This window comes from Schistocerca gregaria, chromosome 5 (genome assembly GCF_023897955.1).
Source record: "Schistocerca gregaria isolate iqSchGreg1 chromosome 5, iqSchGreg1.2, whole genome shotgun sequence".
In the NCBI taxonomy this organism is placed as follows: Eukaryota; Metazoa; Arthropoda; class Insecta; order Orthoptera; family Acrididae; genus Schistocerca; species Schistocerca gregaria.
This window is the reverse complement of record NC_064924.1, coordinates 497,434,306-497,452,667: the sequence shown is the minus strand read 5'-3', so window position 1 is coordinate 497,452,667 and position 18,362 is coordinate 497,434,306.

The following is an 18,362-nucleotide window of genomic DNA, read 5'->3' as shown; positions in this document are numbered from 1 at the left end:
TGTTTTGTACAGACATCGAAATATACAGGGTGTTTCAAAAAGGTACGGCCAAACATTCAGGAAACATTCCTCACAAACAAATAAAGAAAAGAAGTTATGTGGACATGTGTCCGGAAACGCTTAATTTCCACGTCAGAGCTCATTTTAGTTTCGTCAGTATGTACTGTACTTCCTCGATTCACCGCCAGTTGGCCCAATTGAAGGAAGGTAATGCTGACTTCGGTGCTTGTGTTGACATGCAACTTATTTCTCTACAATACTAGCATCAAGCACATCATTACGTAGCATCAACAGGTTAGTGTTCATCACGAACGTGGTTTTGCAGTCAGTGCAATGTTTACAAATGCGGAGTTGGCAGATGCCCATTTGATGTATGGATTAGCACGGGGCAATAGCCGTGGCGCGGTACGTTTGTATCGAGACAGATTTCCAGAACGAAGGTGTCCCGACAGGAAGACGTTCGAAGCAATTGATCGGCGTCTTAGGGAGCACGGAACATTCCAGCCTATGACTCGCGACTGGGGAAGACCTAGAACGACGAGGACACCTGCGATGGACGAGGCAATTCTTCGTGCAGTTGACGATACCCTAATGTCAGCGTCAGAGAAGTTGCTGCTGTACATGGTAACGTTGACCAAATCACTGTATGGAGAGTGCTACGGGAGAACCAGTTGTTCCCGTACCATGTTCAGCGTGTGCAGGCACTATCATCAGCTGATTGGCCTCCACGGGTACACTTCTGCGAATTGTTCATCCAACAATGTGTCAGTCCTCATTCCAGTGCAAATGTTCTCTTTAGGATGAGGCTTCATTCCAACGTGATCAAATTTTAAATTTTCACAATCAACATGTGTTGGCTGACGACAATCCGCACACAATTGTGCAATCACGTCATGAACACAGATTTTCTGTGAACGTTTGGGCAGGCATTGTTGGTAATGTATTGATTGGGCCCCATGTTCTTCCACCTACGCTCAATGGAGCACTTTATCATGATTTCATACGGGATACTCTACCTGTGCTGCTAGAACATGTGCCTTTACAAGTACGACACAACAAGTGGTTCATGACCGTTGGAGCTCCTGCACGTTTCAGTCGAAGTGTTCGTACGCTTCTCAACAACAGATTCGGTGACCAACGGATTGGTAGAGGCGGACCAATTCCATGGCCTCTACGCTCTCCTGACCTCAACCCTCTTGAATGTCATTTGTGGGGGCATTTGAAAGTTCTTGTCTACGCAACCCTGGTACCAGATGTAGAGACTCTTCGTGCTCGTATTGTGGACGGCTGTGATACAATACGTCATTCTCCAGGGCTGCATCAGCGCATCAGGGATTCCATGCGAAGGAGGGTGGATGCATGTATCCTCGCTAACGGGGGACATTTTGAACATTTCCTGTAACAAATTGTTTGAAGTCACGCTAGTACGTTCTGTTGCAGGATTAATGTGATTTGAAGAGAAGTAATAAAATGAGCTCTAACATGGGAACATGCAACTTACGTAAAGCAGATGCCAGACTGAGATTCATTGGAAGAATCCTAAGGAAATGCAATTCGACAACAAAGGAAGTAGGTTACAGTACGGTTGTTCGCCCGCTGCTTGAATACTGCTCAGCAGTGTGGGATCCGCACCAGATAGGGTTGATAGTAGAGATAGATAAGATCCAACGGAGAGCAGCGCGCTTCGTTACAGGATCATTTAGTAATCGCGAAAGCGTTACGGAGATGATAGATAAACTCCAGTGGAAGACTCTGCAGGAAAGACGCTCAGTAGCTCGGTACGGGCTTTTGTTAAAGCTCCAAGAACATACCCTCACCGAAGAGTCAAGCAGTATATTGCTCCCTCCTACGTATATCTCGCGAAGAGACCATGAGGATAAAATCAGAGAGATTAGAGCCCACACAGAAGCATACCGACAATCCTTCTTTCCACATACAATACGAGACTGGAATAGAAGGGAGAACCGATTGAGGTACTCAGGGTACCCTCCGCCACACACCGTCAGGTGGCTTGCGGAGTATGGATGTAGATGTAGATGTAGATGGGAAGTAAGCGTTTCTTGATACATGACCACATATTTTCTTTCTTTGTGTGTGAGGAATGTTTCCTGAATGTTTAGCCGTACCCTTTCGTAACACCCTGTATATAATATAAACAGTATAACCCTGAGATTTAGGCAGCATTACTACACTCCTGGAAATTGAAATAAGAACACTGTGAATTCATTGTCCCAGGAAGGACAAACTTTATTGACACATTCCTGGGGTCAGATACATCACATGATCACACTGACAGAACCACAGGCACATAGACACAGGCAACAGAGCATGCACAATGTCGGCACTAGTACAGTGTATATCCACCTTTCGCAGCAATGCAGGCTGCTATTCTCCCATGGAGACGATCGTAGAGATGCTGGATGTAGTCCTGTAGAACGGCTTGCCATGCCATTTCCACCTGGCGCCTCAGTTGGACCAGCGTTCGTGCTGGACGTGCAGACCGCGTGAGACGACGCTTCATCCATTCCCAAACATGCTCAATGGGGGACAGATCCGGAGATCATGCTGGCCAGGGTAGTTGACTTACACCTTCTAGAGCACGTTGGGTGGCACGGGATACATGCGGACGTGCATTGTCCTGTTGGAACAGCAAGTTCCCTTGCCAGTCTAGGAATGGTAGAACGATGGGTTCGATGACGGTTTGGAGGTACCGTGCACTATTCAGTGTCCCCTCGACGATCACCAGAGGTGTACGGCCAGTGTAGGAGATCGCTCCCCACACCATGATGCCGGGTGTTGGCCCTGTGTGCCTCGGTCGTATGCAGTCCTGATTGTGGGGCTCACCTGCACGGCGCCAAACACGCATACGACCATCATTGGCACCAAGGCAGAAGCGACTCTCATCGTTGAAGACGATACGTCTCCATTCGTTCCTCCATTCACGCCTGTCGCGACACCACTGGAGGCGGGCTGCACGATGTTGGGGCGTGAGCGGAAGACGGCGTAACGGTGTGCGGGACCGTAGCCCAGCTTCATGGAGACGGTTGCGAATGGTCCTCGCCGATACCCCAGGGGCAACAGTGTCCCTAATTTGCTGGGAAGTGGCGGTGCGGTCCCCTGCGGCACTGCGTAGGATCCTACGGTCTTGGCGTGCATCCGTGCGTCGCTGCGGTCCGGTCCCAGGTCGACGGGCACGTGCACCTTCCGCCGACCACTGGCGACAACATCGATGTACTGTGGAGACCTCACGCCCCACATGTTGAGCAATTCGGCGGTACGTGCACCCGGCCTCCCGCATGCCCACTATATGCCCTCGCTCAAAGTCCGTCAACTGCACATACGGTTCACGTCCACGCTGTCGCGGCATGCTACCAGTGTTAAAGACTGCGATGGAGCTCCGTATGCCACGCAAACTGGCTGACTCTGACGGCGGCGGTGCACAAATGCTGCGCAGCTAGCGCCATTCGACGGCCAACACCGCGGTTCCTGGTGTGTCCACTGTGCCGTGCGTGTGATCATTGCTTGTACAGCCCTCTCGCAGTGTCCGGAGCAAGTATGGTGGGTCTGACACACCGGTGTCAATGTGTTCTTTTTTCCATTTCCAGGAGTGTATATGGATATGTGGTACATAACTGTAGGAATCATTTCCATTTCGTAAATATTGATTTTTTTCAGTTCACTGCGTAAGTATTCACTCACTAACCGAGCGTGAATATGCCTAGTTGCTTGTGCTCTCGACGAAGGGTGCCTTTGGACTGACGTAGTCCTACAGGCATTTTTGGGGTGAAATGCACAAATCCTCCCTGTCCTGTATCCATTCCAGCCCTCCAAATTCCCAGAAACAAAAATCCATTTTCGGTGTCAGGGCCACGTTTTGGGGATTCGGCCCCACTCTGCGGCGTTTGTGGAGACGAACATCGACCTAGTGTAGCAAAAATGTAATTTACCCGAAAAGCCGACACGTTCCCACTCATCTACGGTTGAATCCCTTTCGTGCCATAATCACTGCAATCGTAACTGACGATGTCATTCGGTCAACATGTAATCATTGGGTAGTGATGATCTGCTTCGGAGCTCCATGTTAAACAACGTACGATGTACGGTGTGCTCCGAAACGCCTCTGCGTGCACCAGCATTACGCTCTTTCGGCAGAAATGCCACAGATCACCATCTATTCTACTTTACAGAGCAGGAAACCGCCAAACCCCACATTCTGTGAAGAGTCGTGCACGTCCTACAATTTAACTCCTAGTGATAATTTCACTGTCCTTTTACCTCTTTCCGTAGACGCCCTCGACAGTAACACATGACCATTCGACGAGCTTCATCGCTTTCCAAATACTTATTCACAGGCTCTGCTTAATTATAATGTGCTCATCGTCCCCATTTACAGCCGATATCTTCGCTAGCTGGGGATTCCCATCCAGGTCTGCAACTCACATTTAAGTGCTTGGCAGAAGGTTCATCGAACCACAATCATGCTATCTCCCTACCATTCCACTCCCGAACAGCGCGCGGGAAAAATGAACACCTAAACCTTTCTGTTCGAGCTCTGATTCCTCTTATTTTATTTTGATGATCATTCCTACCTGTGTAGGTTGGGCTCAACAAAATATTTTCGCATTCGGAAGAAAACGTTGGTGACTGAAATTTCGTAAATAGATCTCGCCGCGACAAAAAACGTCTTTGCTTTAATGACTTCCATCCCAACTCCCGTATAATATCTGCCACACTTTCTCCCCTATTACGTGATAATATAAAACGAGCTGCCCTTTTTTTGCACCGTTTCGACGTCCTCCATCAATTCCACCTGGTAAGGATCCCACACCGCGCAGGAATATTCTAACAGAGGACGAACGAGTATAGTGTAAGCTGTCTCTCTAGTGGACTTGATGCATCTTCTAAGTGTCCTGCCAATGAAACGCAACCTTTGGCTCACCTTCCCCACAATATTATCAATGTGGTCCTTCCAAATGAAGTTATTCGTAATTTTAACACCCAGATACTTAGTTGAATTGACAGCCTTGAGAATTGTACTATTTATCGAGTAATCGAATTCCAACGGATTTCTTTTGGAACTCATGTGGATCACCTCAAACATTTTGTTATTTAGCGTCACCTGCCACCTGCCACACTATACAGCAATCTCTTCTAAATCGCTTTGCAACTGATACTGGTCTTCGGATGACCTTACTAGACGGTAAACTACAGCATCATTTGCGAACAACCTAAGAGAACTGCTCTGTCATCCAGGTCATTTTTATAGATCAGGAACAGCAGAGGTCCCAGGACACTTCCCTGCGAAGCGCCTGATATCATTTCAGTTTTACTCGATGATTTGCCGTCTATTACTACGAACTGCGACCTTCCTGAGAGGAAATCACGAATCCAGTCGCACAACTGAGACGATACCCCATAGGTCCGCACCTTGATTAGAAGTCGCTTGTGAGGAACGATGGGAAAGCTTTCCGGAAATCTAGAAATACGGTATCAACTTGAGATCCCTTGTCGATAGCGGCCATTACTTCGTACAAATAAAGAGCTAGCTGCGTTGCACAAGAACAATGTTTTTTGAAACCAAGCAGATTACGTATCAATAGATCGTTCCCTTCAAGGTGATTCATAATGTTTGAATACAGTACTTGCTCCAAAACCCTACTGCAAACCGACGTCAATGATATAGGTCTGTAGTTCGATGGATTACTCCTACTACCCTTCTTAAACACTGGTGCGACCTGGGCAATTTTCCAATCTGTAGGTACAGATCTATCGGTGAGCGAGGGGTTGTGTATGATTGTTAAGTAGGGAGCTATAGTATCAGCGTAATCTGAAAGGAACCTAATCGGTATACAATCTGGACCTGAAGACTTGCCCGTATCAAGCGCTTTGAGTTTCTTCGCAACCCCTAAGGTATCTGCTTCTAACAAACTCATGCTAGCACCTGTTCGTGTTTCAAATTCTGGAATATTCCATTTGTCTTCCCTGGTGAAGGAATTTGGGAAAACTGCGTTCAATAACTCCACTTTAGCGGCACACTCGTTGGTAACAGTATCATCGGCACTGCGCAGCGAAGGTATTGACTGCGTCTTGCTGCTTGTGTACTTTACATACGACTAGAATTTCTTCGGATTTTCTACCAAATTTCGAGACAATGTTTCGTTGTGGAACCTATTAAAGGCATCTGGCATTGAAGTCCGTGCCAAATTTCGCGCGTCTTTAAATTTTAGCCAATCTTCGGGATTATGTGGGGTTTGTCGGCAAATAAAAATTTCCTAAAAGTTTGAAATTAGCTGTAATCATCTTTGGCTTGCACTAAGTGCTCTTTTTCTCAAATACTGGGTGAATTACAACTTAGTATGTGCGCGTCATGGACTTCACTTCTTTACGCTCCCACCATAACCACTTTGTTACATTGGTTGCTCTTACCATGACAGTGGGTCTGTCCTATCAGTAAGTGACATGTGTACCAAATTCGGTTGGAATGGAACCAATAGTTTAGGACGAGATGTAGAACATACGAAAATTTTTGTAATATGTATTTAGAAACAGATAAACAGGATCCCAATGTGTGTGAGGAATTTTATCTGCTTCAGTTTGGATTAGATTAGATTCGATTAGTTTTTCGTTCTATAGATCCGTTCTGAGGAGATCCTCGTCGATGTGGAACATGTCATTTTTTAAAGCTGAAATTACAGTACTAATAGTATGAGTATATGCAGTACATCACTTTTTAAGCTGAAATAACAATACTAATAGTATGAGTATATACAATACATCGTTTGTTTCTATTAAAACATTCGTCAATGGAGTAGGAGTTGGCCACTAGTAACTCTTTCAGGCCTCCTTTGAACTGATCTTTATTTATAACTAAATTCTTTACGTTTTCTGGCAAATTATTGAAGATGAGTGTTCCCGAGTAGTGGACCCCTTTTTGAATTAATGTAAGTGCTTTTAAGTCCTTTTGCAGATCATTTTTGTTCCTGGTATTCTATGTGTGAACTGAGCTGTTCGTTGGAAAAAGAGATATATTATTTAGGACAAGTTTCATTAAGGAGTAAATTTACTGAGAGGCAGTAGTTAGAATACCCAGATGTTTGAAGAGGTTTCTAGAGGACGTCTGTGAGTTAACTCCACAAATAATACGTATTACACGGTTTTGGACTCTGAAAACTTTTGTTTGACTTGAAGAGTTACCCCAAAATATTATACCATATGACATTATGGAATGAAAGTAGGCAAAGTACGCAAGCTTTTTCATTTTTATGTCCCCTATGTCTGTTACCACTCGAATTGCAAATACAGATTTGTTAAGGCGTTTCTGTGGTGTGCTCCTCCCAACTGAATTTATTATCTAATTGTAATCCCAGAAATTTAAGACTATCAACCTCTTCTATCTGCTCTGATTCATACTTTATGCAAATGCTGGTTGGAACCGCTTGCAGGTTCTGAATTGCATGTAGTGAGTCTTTTCGAAGTTTAATGTCAGTGAGTTGGCTTTAAACCATTTATTAATATCCATGAAAATATCATTAGCAGATCATTTTAGAACTACACTCAACATACTATTTATTGCAATACTTTTGTCATCTGCAAACAAAACGAACTCTGCTTCTGGCAGTGTAACTGATGAAAGATCACATGTAATTTCTTCCCATTCTGATTATGACTGATGACTTAATTCACTAGTCCCTCGCACTGACACCATTTGTTTCCTGTTAGCGAGGTATTAGCACTCCTTCTTCAGGCCATAGGTGGCCCATCGGGACCATCCGACCGCCGAGTCATCCTACGTTGAGGACGCGGATAGGAGGGGCGTGTGGTCAGCACACCGCTCTCCTGGTCGTTATGATGATTTTCTTTGACCGGCGCCGTTACTAGTCGGTCGAGTAGCTCCTCAATTGGCATCACGAGGCTGAGTGCACCCCAAAAAATGGCAACAGCGCATGGCGGCTGGATGGTCACCCATCCAAGTGCCGACCACGCCCGACAGCGCTTAGCTTCGGTGATCCACTGAGGCAAGGCCGTTGCCTGCTAGCGAGGTATGACTTGAACCATTGTGCAGCACTGCCCGTTACACTGTAGAATTCTGATTTATTCAAAAGGATGTTGTGGTTCACACAATCAAATGCCTGTGACAAATCACAGAAAATACCTGCTGCTTGTAATTTGTTATTTAATAAATTCAGTACATTTTCACTGTTGGTGTAAATAGCCTTCTCGATATCAGAACCCTTCAGAAATCCAAACTGTGTTCTTCATAATATTTTATTTGTGGTCAAATGGTTGCGAAGCTGCATGTACATTACTTGTTTTAAAATTTTTGAGAATGCAGGCAGCTTACAACACAACATCGACGTATCAGGAGAAACATTCCGACTTTATGAGGATAAAATAATTCTCAAACGATTTAAAAGGATAGTCATCACACGACCTGAAGCCTGTACGCTAATGCAGAACAATGCAACTGCGTCTCTAGAGGTGGAACGCGGGCGGTGCCTGCGGATCAGCCATCCGCCGAACAGAGAGGTAATACGCCGGCGAATCAAAAGCGGCCCTTTACAGCGCGCCGAACAGCGTGTCCGCCGCTGCTGCTACTGACGCTGAATAGCCACCTGAAACCGCACAATCGACACGCAGCCCTCACGGCGAGGGATTAATACGGCGTGGGCTGCAGGCTGCGCGCTGAGCCCCGGCAAACGGCCGGCCGCGCTTCGAGTGACACGCGCCGCTGTGTCACCGCATTAGTCCGGGCCCCGCCGCGCCGCTGTGCGCGGGATTTCGGCCCTGTCGCGCCGAGTGCACCGGCCGGCTCCGGCGGCCACTGAGCCAGCCAGGCCAGAGCGCCGCACCGGATGAAAACAGTGTCGCTCAATACGTTGTTAATGGCGGCGGCCCCGGTGCGCACGCCTCGTGCCGTGTATCTGTCACTCCGCGCTGCCCTTGTCGCGAGACGCGCAGATGGACGGCCGGTCCCGGGCGTATCTGTCCGATAAATAAGTAAACCACCGTTACGTGCTAGCCTTTCGACCTTTCAGAGACAAAAATAAAGTTTCGTATCGGCTTGAATACTTTAGGAGTCGACGAGGAGAAGACCAGACAAAGGCATGGGGTACCTCCTAATTTCGTGTCGCAACTCCTTTTGTCTTTGTAGTTCAACCACTGATCGTAGCATGGTCTGAACAAGTCATTTTAGTCTGCTGCAGAAATATTCAGTCATGCTGCTTCTATAGCCGTCCACAACTACGGAAGTGTTGCCGGTATAGGATTTCCCGCACGAAACGACCTGTCGATTGTATTGTTGCTGTGGTCTACAGTCCGGAGACTGGTTTGATGGAGCTCTCCATGCTACTCTATCCCGTGCAAGGTTCCTCATCTCCCGGTACCTATTGCAACCTACATCCTTCTGAACCTGCTTAGTTTATTCGTCTCTTGGTCTCCCTCTACGATTTTTACCTTCTACACTGCCCTCCAATACTAAATTGGTGATCCCTTGATGGCTCAGAACATGTCCTGCCAACCGATCCCTTCTTCTAGTCAAGTTGTGCGAAAAACTCCTCTTCTCCCCAGTTCTATTCAATACCTTGTCATTAGTTACGTGATCTACCCATCTGATCTTCAGCATTCTTCTGTAGCACCACATTTCGAAAGTTTCTATTATTTTTTTGTCCAAACTATTTATCGTCCACGTTTCACTTCCATCCATGGCTACACTCCAAACAAATACTTTCTGAAACGACTTCCTGACACTTAAATGTATACTAGATATTAACAAATTTCTCTTCTTCAGAAACGCTTTCCTTGCCATTGCCATTCTACTTCGACCACGATCAGTTATTTTTCTCCCAAAATAGCAAATCTCCTTTACTACTTTAAGTGTCTCATTTCCTAATCTGGGTTTCTCAGCATCAACCGACTTAATTAGACTACATTCCATTATCATCGTTTTGCTTTTGTTGATCTTTATCTTACATCCTCCTTTCAAGGCACTATCCATTTCGTTCAATTGCTCTTCTAAGTCCTGTGCTGTCTCTGACAAAATTTGCAATGTCATCGGCGAACCTCAAAGTTTTTATTTCTTCTCCATGGATTTTGATACCTCCTCCGAATTTTTCTTTTGTTTCCATCACTCCTTGCTAAATATTCAGATTCAATAACATCGGGAAGGGGCTACAACCGTGTCTCACTCCCTTCCCAACCGCTGCTTCCCTTTCATGTCCTTCGACTCTTATAACTGATATCTGGTTTCTATACAAATTGTAAATTGCCTTTCGCTCCCTCTATTTTACCCCTGCCACCTTCAGAATTTGAAAGAGATTATTCCAGTCAACATTGTCAAAAGCTTTCTCTAACTCTACAAATGCAAGAAACGTAGGATTTCCTTTCGTTAATCTAGCTTCTAAGATAAGTCGTAGGCTCAGTATTGACTCACGTGTTCCAATATTTTTACGGAATCCAAACTGATCTTCCTGGATGTCGGCTTCTACTAGTTTTTCCATTCGACTGTAAAGAATTCGCGTTAGTATTTTGCAGTCGATGAAACAGGCAAAAATGAATACAAACGTCTCACAAATGAGATCAACGGGAACTGCAAAATGGCTAAGCAGTCAAGGCTAGAGGACAAATGTAATGATGTAGAGGAATATCTCACTAGGGGTAAGATAGATACTGCCTACAGGAAAATGAAAGAGTCCTTTGGAGAAAAGAGAACCACATATGTGAATATCAAGAGCTCAGATGGAAACCCAGTTCTAAGTAAAGAAGGGAAAGCAGAAAGGGGGAAGAAGTATATACAGTGCCTACGCAAGGGCGATTTACTTGAGGATAATATGATGGAAACGGAAGAAGATATAGATGAAGATGAAATGGGAGATGTGATACTGCGCGAAGAGTCTGACAAAGCACTGAAATACATAAGTCGAAACAAGGCCCCGGGAGTAGACAACTTTCCATTAGAACTACTGACAGCCTTGGGAGAGCCAGTCCTGATAAAACTCTACCATCCGGTGAGCAAAATTTATGAAGACCTCTCGAATAAGTCCTGTAAATGTTCGATGTAATTCACGGCGGGCGATGTGGGTGGCCAAATCATTCGGACAAACTTTCCATAATGCTATTGTAACCAATTCCAAACAATTATTTCCCAGTGACATGGCGCAGTGTCATCCATAGAAATTCTATCGTTGTTTGGGAAATAAAGTCCGTGAATGATTTCAAATAGTCTAGAACTACCCATTTCCAGTAAATGATCGGTTTACTTGGACCCACAGCCAACTCCATTATGCAGCCACCACCAGCTTGCATAGAGCCATTTGATAATTTGGCTTCACGACTTCGTGAGATCTGTGATACACTCGAGCCGCACCGTGAACTATTTCCAACTGAAATCGGGACTCATCTGACTAGTCGATGGTTTTCCAGTCGTGTAGGGTCCAACTGATATGGTCACGAGGGCAGGGGAAGAATTGTAGGTGATCGCGTTAGTCGTTTGCTGTCACAGCCCATTAACGCTAGATTTCGCAGCAGTGTCGTAACTGATAAGTTAGTCGTAAGTCCCAAACTGATTTTTGCGGTAACTTTACGCCATGTGTCTTGTCTGTAAGCATCGACAAGTGTACGCAAAAGCCGCTAATTTTGGTCGCTAAGTGAATGCCGTGGGCTCCTGCGTTGTGCAAGATGATAGGCAATGCCTGAAAACCGGAATTCCCAAACCATTTTCGAAATGGTATATCCGACGCGTCTAGCTCCATCTAATATAATACCAGAAACCTTTTCCCGAGGATCACGTTAGTTCAAATGACAGACTCACCAATGCATTGCCCTTTTATACCTTCTGAACGCGATGGTACGGACATCTGTATGTGTGCCTATGGCTATCGTATGACTTTTGTCACAGTGTATACCGACTGAGAGACGACGCTGAGGGGTCAGGTACGCAGCAAAAATTATGAGATACAGATTTGCCATAATTTCATTTTGCCCTTCTGGTGTCAACGAACAGTAGTAACAGTTCAAGGGCCTTATGGCCAAATCAGTAGCACATCTTATCCCACCAACCTTGAAATATGCAGCTAATAAATGGTGATAGCTATACAGGATCTTCCAAAAGAACACCGAAACGCTTAGTAAGCTATGCAGAAAGGCACACTGATCGGTTTTCAAGAAGGAACCCATATCTGGAAACACACGGCTGTAGCGCTGGAGAGCGTAGAAGCCTGAGATGGATGTGCATTCCACATTACGTTAATAAACCTAACATTTGTAGCACATCACTCTGTTTGTATTACTCAGGGGCTTCGAATGCAGTGCCTATGTGGCTGTGTTGAGCCGCACGTACCTGAGCCAGCAAACGAGGCTGTCTTTGAATTATTTCATTAGCTCCTTAACTCTAGGAACAAGGTCCTCTGCTGTCGTGGCAGTTGAGCCATACACCCAACTGCCCCTTACTATCCGCAGAAAATAGTAGTTTAAGATCTGGTCACCGTGCTGGTCAAAGAACTGGTACAACTCCACCAATCCCTCGATTGGCATAGCGGCGTCGTTGACTCTAATCGACGTCAAGGTGTGCTGGAGCTCCGTCGTCTTGCAGCCACAAGTCCGTCTCAACATTTAGTCGTACTACATCCAGTAGTGCCTCCCCCCCCCACCCCCCCCCCCACCCCCCGCCTCAAGCTCCTCGTGTACGTCAGTTCTCGTGGCTCCGAGCTTGTGGCACCAAGGGGCGTGGTCGAGCCGCACTGGGCGGCCAGGAGCGGCAACGGATCGGGTGGGAGTTGAGGTTTTGGCGCCGGACCGGAGAGAAAGCTGAGCTCATGGGCAGTATGTGCCGTTCATCCGAACATGATGTGCCATGGAGTGACCGATAGCTTTCTATACGTTTTGCCTATTTCATACTTGTGGGCACAAGGGGGCGGGGGTATCTAAAGATGGAACACTTATGTGGCCTTTGCTGCTTGAATTTTCTTTTGGTTCCTCTCGGTGGAAGTCACGTCATGGAAATGCCGTGTGGCTAGGACCTCCCGTCGGGTAGACCGTTCGCCTGGTGCTAGTTTTTCGTGTTGACGCAACATCGGCGACTTGTGTGTCGATGGGGATGAAGTGATGATGATAAGGACGACACAACGCCAAGTCCATGAGCGGAGAAAATCTCCGAACCAGCCGGGAATCGAATCCGGGCCGTTAGGTATGACTTTCCGTAGCGCTGACCAACCACCTACCACGGGCGCACAGACACGTTATGCAAAATGCTTTCTGATCCGATAAACTCTCCGATTTGAGTCGTGTTGCGCGAATTAATACATTCTAGCGTTGGCCAGGAAAAGGTTAGGGTAACGTGTAGCAACCGGAGACACTTGTTACTGCAGTTCAATCTCCCACGTTCTGAGTGGATTCGATGATTTAGTAACGCTGTACACTGCTTTAAGTGCAACCATGTTTAGCCTTAAATCAAGGTTTTGAGAGGATCACCTGGGTCGTTCATTCATCTGCACAAGTCGTGTGGTCACGAGGTTTTATTCAATGGGAGTGACAGTGGAATATAGACGCTCCTATATTCTGTTCCAGTTTTCTACTGTTGTGGTACGCTTTGACTATCTTGGACCTGGACTCAGTGCGTGCTCGTCGCGTTGTGGCTGTTAACTTCGCGTCTGTACATCAGCTTCATAGAATGCCCTGCCACCAGCTACCCTTGGACTGCCTTGACTCAGGCTATGTAACTAACAGTTTGAAATTTTGTATTAAAGTTGTGTACATTTCGATGTTTTGGGCTTATAATTGGCTCATTTGATGTTCACGTGGTGTAAAAAGCAAAATGGTTTAAAAGTATAAAGTGTTACTATGCTCTGAAGGTTACTTATGTGTTCATTCGCTAACCATTTATGAGCTGAAGAGGAAGAGAAATTTATTCCGTGCCTCAGGGCTAGTTACACATACTATGCGTTGTCGGTGTTTTTTGGGACATCCTGTAGAATCAGTGCACTATTCACTTCTCTTTTATACCATGTTATTGTCTCCATGTGAACTGAAGTGGCAGCACGTGGAAAGTACCTAGATGTATTTTGCTGCATCAGAGCAAGACACTAAACTTCAATCAATTCCAACAACTTTCGCTCTCATGCCTTGTCCGAATGCAGAAGTAGCACGTAAGTCATGAATGCGTAGCTTTTGTTGAGAGGCTGTGTGAACGGACTAAAGCTTTGACCACACGTAAATAATGAAGTCAGAAGCATACAGTGATACCATTACTTATTTAATAAATGTATTCCTTGATAGAAAAACTGAATTCTGCAATGCTGTGTAACTGGGAACGCAAATCGCGTTCATGCGATGAACCGTCTATCAGTCTCATTAGTCAAAATTTCGCCTTTTATCGCTTTATAACTGAAGATAAGTGTGATTAACTTATCACAATACTACTGAAGAATTTACTCGCAGATGACCGTGTACTTACTAACGCCATACCACTATTTGGGACGTAATACTTAGATGGACGGTCACTCGCTACGCTGAGAAAGACGCACGAAGTGATTCGTGTCTCCTGAGTGTGATGTGATAAGGCCGCTACAGTCCGGCAAACCCGATATTCCGGCACACACAAGAAATTTTCCCGTACTTATAGCTCGGTTATTTACGGTGCACAGACTAATTGTTGGATGAAAGCCGCTTTGTTAATGACAGGTTGCTTCGCCATTTATTTCCAGCTGCGCACGAAAATTTCCAAAAAAATAAGCCTGCCGACAAACTTAATGCATTTCTAATCGTTGAGGATTTCTGAGCTGGCCCTCCAGATTCGGGGCTTGAATCAGATATACTTACGTCCTGCCATGGACCAAGGGGTCACACAAAATTGAGATTGGTGTTACAGAGGAATATTTGTGCAAAAGCTACTATGGTCAGATTGCTAGAATAGACATTGACTTCATTGCAAATGAAATTTCAATTCGATTTCCCTAACATTTTATTGTGGCAGTGTACACTGCACTTATGCTCACTGGACGCTCTTTAAACTCTAGTAGCAAACTGAATGTTTGTTAACAGTATGGTAACTTTAATTATAACACTGCGTCAGCACGCGTCATTAAAATAAAAACGAATCTCTTCGTTCGGGAGCATTCCCATAATACCTAAAACTGATGTCTACTAGTTATTAGCGTAGAAAGTAACACTACTGTAATTTTTCTCATTTCCAAAGTCGGATGAATATCACATTTAGCGAAATTTTAGACGAACGTTCAGTTTCAAAATAGCCGGGTACACTACTGGTGGTGTTCTCTTAGACGCTTTAGAGCCGACTGAGTTACGTCAGCGGTATACACATTTCGTGTTTGGAGTTTATGTGGTTCACACACAGTGAATATCAGGTTAATGGACAGCCTTTTCTCTCTAATGTCGTAGGTCTGTAGAAACTCAAGAGAGTAAAATGCTTTCTGTGTCCCACTCGCGGCGACATGGGACCGTAATAAGCGACTGCCCAAAAGTTTATTGCGGAATTTATCGCTTTGTTTCCGTGGAGGAAATGGGCGCCTTCTACGAACTTGCGGAATGCCTTAATACTGTTTGCTTCACGACCAGCAGGACATCTGCAGTGCAGTATCGAATAATTAGATGTATATTCAAAGATACATTTACGTGGATATGACATTTACGTTTCACTTTAAGTTTCGGAACTAGTTTTCAGTGTACGCCGAAGTATATATACAGCATTTTCAAGAAAAAAATGAACTCTTTGAGGAAAAGTGACCATTGATAAAATCAAAATAAATAGTTTGAAGATTCTTTGAAGTGAAAGAATTTGATATTTTTATCTACAGATTTTGATGTTACCCAAAGAATGAAACCATCTGACCTTTGATGGAACTTTCCATTCTATGCAGACGTGCTACCACCAGTGTTCGGTAAATTCATGTACAGGATTTTAGTATGCCTTAAACTTTCCTTTTCCACTGTCGGGTTTCAAAGTTTCCCAGTTGCTCATTGAATTTATGCGAGTGTGATCTATAGAAGTTCCGATACTCATATTGTAGGATGGCAAGAACTATGCCCCTTACATGAAGTCATTAAAGATCACCTAATTCACATTGTGCGAACAGTAGGGCTGAACAAAAATGACTGACAAGGCACAATGCGTCTTTTAGAGGGTATAGTATGAACGTATTGGAATAATTAATGTCAGGTGATGGTTTCAAAAGTAATTTAAACGACATGAAAACTTTGAGGAAATGCATTGATTTACTGGAGGCTAGTTTATCCCAGGGAAGTATTCAGAGTTGACCGTGGCCGGCTGGGGAGCGGTGAAGGGAAGCGACAATAGGCAGCTTAGGACGGCTCAAGCTCTAAGAAAGCGGTAACGGGCGACAGTGAATGGTTGGTTGACCCCATGCTGGTGTACCAGGAAGAAGACAGGGAACTTGTATGCCTGTTGATAAATGTCCGTCGTCCTGTTTTCGGTGAAACATGCGAGAAAGCCGCCCAAAGCTATGGTGGTGCGGTCAACAGACGCCAAAATATGCATGTTCGTAATTATAGCAGCTTCACACTGAATTCACGGTCCGCAGAGTCTGAAGTAAATCAGATGAAGAGCGACAGAATAACCAAGGAACTTGATGTACTCTCCTGGGAGTCATAATTCCGGAAAAACTGGTGTTTTGTGCAGACGCTAACCTTGATGGGTGGCCTGAGAGGAGCTAAAATAGAAGACGTTGAGAGGAAGGGAAATTTTGTGGGAATTTGTTCATTTCCTTGAGCAGGCATTGGTCGGCGCTGGGAAGCGAAGCATAATTAACGCGACTTGCGCTGCAATTGGCCTAAGTGATTTTGCTGTAGGGGAAACCGAGGCGAAGAGCGGACTGGGAGAAGTCTTTGTAGGGGTCTTCCATTCACAGCTTCCCTCGAGTGCGGACGTGGCATTCTTCGCTCAGCTTGCCTGAGAAAGAGTGAGCATCTATACAGTTTAGGACTTAGCAAATCGAACGATTGAGGTTGGAGATAGAAAGTTTTGGTTCAGCTATGTACTGAGCAAGGTAGCTAGGAGTGAATAGAAGAGCGCATCCTTGCAGCACCACAAGGCCAGCCGACGTCCTCACAACAAATCTGCCCCGCCCCTCTGAATTCGGTGATATTGCACTCACTCCGGCTTGAATTAGGACACTGATTAATTTGTTGGATCACGTTTGCAAAGTTTCCATTAGGGTTTCATGGGCCGCGTAGTGGAGAATTCTTCTCGCACTTCGCATTACGCCTGGGTCAGTCGATAGCAATTAATTTGGATTTACCGCGCCTTACTCCACGTAAACGCAATTTATTACCACTGCCTCGTAGGAGAGTCATGTAATGTAATGACTGAAGGTCGGGAGTTAAAATAAATTTGTGCTCATCGGCTGCATCTGTTTTCAATTAAGTAGTTGAAATCACACGTCACTTTCTTAATTAATTTTATGTTCAACATTTGCCTCTGGTGTTCAATAGCTGAATATAATATCAATGTGCACCACTTTTTACTTAAAAGTGATCAATTCTGAATCAATTAATGTCAACACTGCCACTGCAGTTCAATCAGGAGTCACAGGGCCTTATTACTTTCTTTGTGTCATCCGATATTGTGGCAGTTTTGCACTCTCTGTTGATCTGTTAGTCAAATAGCTGGGGTGAACACATGCCAAAATCAGATAAGTGATGGACGGGGTGTTACAATATTACTAACGAAAAGAGGAGAAAACAAGATCGATTACAGAAAGTATTGACACTCCATATTCTTCCACATAACAAAAGAGATCATAATAAAGAGCGTTCGTCAAACAGTACTCTCAAAGTCATAACAGTTTTTGAGTCCTCTGATACAGCTTTTCAAGAGAAAAAGACATCATTTGGAATATTTCATATTGAATAAAAGCATATGAATTGTAAGAACACTACCAGAAGACTTTTTTGTCAATATTCAATGCAACAAAACCACTACGTTTTTAAAGATCAACAAGAATAATTTTAGAATTGTGATTCTGACCAATACGAAAATTTTAATTCAAGTGAATAGAAAATTGTTTAATAAGAGTCAATCTAATGATTGTGCAGTAAGAATATTTGCTTGAACTGAAAAAGGGCTACATGCATCACATGCCAATGACTGTCATATTTTTGTATCTGGTAGCTCTAAAATCTGTGCGCCTTACTAACGACGAAGCAGGGGCACTGATGGCGATGGTCAGGGTCTACATAATGCCTCAGGAACGGCGCGTAGTGTGCCGGCAATATATTGGATAGGACAATTTTGCTCGAGCGCATAGACAATCTGGTGTTCACCCATTTCTACCGTACCTACTTGCTAGAAGGCTCAAGATACATTATCGCCGCACGAGTGATGGAACGATGCT